Consider the following 4068-nt stretch of genomic DNA (forward strand, 5'->3'; position numbering starts at 1 on the left):
GGGCGTAGCAAAGGTGCGGTCAATTTGCATATTACTCTTTTATTAGGTAGGCTATATATCCTACCTAATAAAGGCATAATATGCAAATTAACCATCACTCCGTCACAAATATGGAAATGCCCATTGCTACAAGATGGTGGTGTCCAGTCCTCTCAGCCCTGCCAGAGCCCCCCATTCCCGGGGGGTGGCCACTGAGATTGAGCAGTGTGAGCAGCCTGGCAGAATGCTTGCCGATGGGCATCTGGCCAAACCGGGCATGGAATGCTTGCATCATCGCAGTGGTGAAGTGGCAAGCGTACCACACCCAGCAGCTGATGGGCCTCTGGGCCACGGAGAGCCTCTGGGCAGTGGGTGCAGAGTGGCTAGACCCCACAGAGAGCTACTGGGCATGGATTTGTGTGCAGGGCTGCTAATATATATATATATTAAAAATTATATATAACTACATATTCATGTAGTTGAAAAGGGGCCACATATTAAAAATGACAAGCTCAGGGGAGACTTGTGTGGTGGCCTTACAAACTGAGAGACATAAACTAAGCACTTAGGATGGTCTGAAATTAAAACTTTTTAGCTAAAAGCAGTTCATGGTGGACAGTCATGTCCTAGGACAGAATTTTTCTCTAACAAAGGCCAATCTTTACTTTAACTAAGCCTGTCTAATAAACATGCCTTTGCAATAATAAAATAATTTTCTTTTTCTGGACCCCTCAAAACATAACCACCTCACCAGAGGGGAGACCACAAATCCCCCCATTGTTAGTGTTATCATGTTAATGGTTGACAGTTAACTATTCTGTACCCACCTATGTGAGAGAAGTATCTGTCTATCATTTTACTTTTTATCCAATCCCAAAGGTTTTCCCCCATGCACCGCTTTGCTTTCTGACACCTCCCTAATCTATCACCAATGGATTTCATGTAACCAACTTATGTCTCCTCTTTTGATTGTAATGTATAAAATAAGGTGCAAAACTGGCATTTTTTCAGAGCATTTTTTCAGTCTGTTGAGGTTTTGCTTCCTGGCAATTGGCTTTAGTTTGGCTCAAATAAACTCTACAGATTTGAAAGTTTCTAATGTTGACATACATAATCATTTAGGAAATGAGAAATACATTTCCAACAAAGGCCTTGATTCTTTTTGTTTTAAAGTCTTCATGGTAACCTATGCTTAGTGATTCTATCTATCTATCTATCTATCTATCTATCTATCTATCTACCTACCTACCTACCTATTATCTATCTATCTATCACCAAGATCTATAAAGTCCCAGGCATGTGTTATATTCCTGTTCTATAGCCATACACAATACAGAAGAGCTTTCTTTCTTCCTGCCTCTTATTTCCATGTGGAGAAAAAAAGATATTAAATAATAGAAATAAAATATATCTTCATATTGTGATAATTAGTGAGAAAAAAATGAAAATTTATCATAAGACAGTAGCTTGATTGGGTTGATAGGGAGAAAGGGTGGTCTCTTAAGTAGGATGATGAGGAATGACAAACCTCTCTTGCTTGTATACCGAAAGGAGGATAGTCAGTAAATTTTTTCTAGCTGCGGAAGTTCATTTAAGCCCTTTGTGAACAAAGGCCTAGAAGAGATTTTGGCATATTATACAAATAGTAAAGGAACCACTGTGTCTGGATCTTAAAGGGGGGGGAGGGGTGTGGATTATGAAATTTAGAGATAGGCAGAAATAATTCTGTGAACATTCAGATTTGGACTTTCCTTCAAAACTCTAGCCAAAATTCAAAATAATCAAAGATTAAAAGTTTTCAACTTAGCACAAGAAGCAGAGGGTGAAAATTTTACTTCTATATTCCTGAAAGTAGAATCACCTTTTATCACATGCAGGGATATTTTACTTTGGGGAATTAAATTTCAAGTATCAAAACTGAAGAGAAGTATACAAATTATTTTCCAATTTGGATTACATGGGAATTAGTTCTCTACCCCATGACACTGCCTGCGGGGTCCGGGCGTCAATCGGGGACCTGGGTAGGTGGGGTTGGCCAGAGTCTCTGGGATCACTGTCTGCCCCTGGGCCACCTGCGGACACCGGTGGAGCAGGCCCGGGTTGAACATTTTAATGAAAGTGTGATGCCTGTGCCCCGCCCCACCACGGCCGTCCCTGGCAAGGAGAGGGAAGTGGGCAGTTAGGAGGCACTGGGGCTCGGAAGGGGCTGGGAGCAACCTGCAGGCAAGCTACCAGGAAGAGGTGCTGAACCATGAGGACGCCGAAGGCTGGCTGATGGAGGCTCACAAAGGTGCAGATGAGGCGGCTCTCACAGGCGCTGAGCTCAAAAAGTGCATCGACAGCCTGATGGACGAAATCGCCTTTCTGAAGAAAGTTCACAAAGAGGAGATCCCCGAGCTGCAGGCGCAGATCCAGTATGCTCAGATCTCCATGGAGATGGACGTGTTCTCCAAGTCCGACCTCTCCACCATGCTCAAGCACATCCGCACCCAGTATGAGAACCTGGCTGCCAAGAACATGCAGAATGCCGAAGAATGGTACAAGAGCTGCTTCACCGTGCTGACCTAGAGTGCTGCCAAGGACACCTACATGGTGCTTGCCGCCAAGGATGAGGGGTCTGAGAGCTGCCGCCTGCTCAAGGCCAAGACCCTGGAGATCAAAGCAAGCTGGGGCATGAACGAAGCGCTGGGAAAGCAGCTGCAGGAGCTGGAGGATAAGCAGAATGCTGACGTTAGTGCTATGCAGGACACAATCAACAAATTAGAAAATGAGTTGAGAACTACAAAGAGTGAAATGGCACGATATTTAAAAGAATACCAGGACCTCCTGAATGTGAAGATGGCTTTGGACATTGACATTGCAGCTTACAGGAAACTCTTGAAAGGTGAGGAGACCCAGCTCAGTTTCACCAGCATGGGAAGCATAGCCAGTGGCTACTCCCGGAGTTCCCAGATTTTGGTCGATCTGCCTACGGTGGTTTACAGACTAGCTCCTACTTGATGTCTGCTCGCTCCTTCCCTTCTTAATACACCAGCCACGTCCAGGAGGAGCAGATCGAGGTGGAGAAGACTATTGAGGCTGCAAAATCCGAGGAAGCTAAGGATGAACCCCCCTCTGAAGGAGAAGCTGAAGAGGAGGAAAAGAAGAAGGAAGTGGCTGAGGAAAAGGAAGGAGAGGAAAAGGAAGAAGGTGCCAAGGAAGAATTTGAGGATGCAAAGGAGGAAGAAGGAGGTGAAGGTGAAGGAGATAATGCCCAAGAAACTGAGGACAAGAAAGATGAAGGTGCTGAGGAACAAGAAACCAAGAAGAAAGATTGAGCCCCGCTTTCCTTAATTATTTCAGGAATAATCCTCCCAAAACCAGGTCAACCCCGTCACCAACCAAGCAGTTGAGTTCCCGATACTATATGAATTAAGAAGTCAATATATATAACATTCTGAGGTGAGTCAGGTTGGACATTAAATGTTGTGCTATGACTTTTCTCCTTATGCAGAGTATCTGTTTGCTTGCAGAGTGGCTTCCTGGCTTGCTGCCAGCCTGTGCATGGTCCACACTTGTGAGTTCAGGATCTATGACAATGTGAATAATTCAGATGTTTACAATAAAACACATGAATACATGAATTCACTAATGTTAATGTTAAGCTTCATGGAAAAAATAGTCCTTTGAATCTTTGGTGGTTAGAAATTAAAGACCTCAAATCATGTGCAATAAACAGTAAAGAAAGTTACACTGAATGATAAAAAAAAAAAAATACATTAGGGGCCAGGAAACGTTCAAAGAACTGGGGAACCATTCCCAAATCAAGAAGGGAAGTCACAGGGTGTATATTATTGCTACGAATACAGTATTTCCTATTACTTACAACATATACAATGTAATGTATTAGAGGACTTCCTATCGCATGAAGTATGGATTCACACAGAGTAATACTGGTAGATATGTTATAGTTATGGCAGTATGTCATATCCTATCTATATTAATAAAAGGGTAATATGCTAATTAGACCATGACACCTTCCACACATCCTTCCGGACAAAGCCATGGTGGCGGGGATGAGGCAGAGGAGGTTAGGGGTGATCAGGCCAG

General features: G+C 43.4%; 1 pseudogene across 1 annotated transcript; it reads left to right on the forward strand.

Annotated features, from left to right (window-relative positions):
• The first annotated feature begins 233 nt into the window (after window positions 1-233).
• Window positions 234-3296, forward strand: LOC307102519 (neurofilament light polypeptide-like; annotated as a pseudogene). The gene is made up of 2 exons: window positions 234-351; window positions 2183-3296. The product of its transcript is annotated as a neurofilament light polypeptide-like (transcript).
• Window positions 3297-4068: the final 772 nt, after the last annotated feature.

Source organism: Cnephaeus nilssonii, assembly GCF_951640355.1.
Source record: "Cnephaeus nilssonii genome assembly, chromosome: 1".
Classification (NCBI taxonomy): Eukaryota; Metazoa; Chordata; class Mammalia; order Chiroptera; family Vespertilionidae; genus Cnephaeus; species Cnephaeus nilssonii.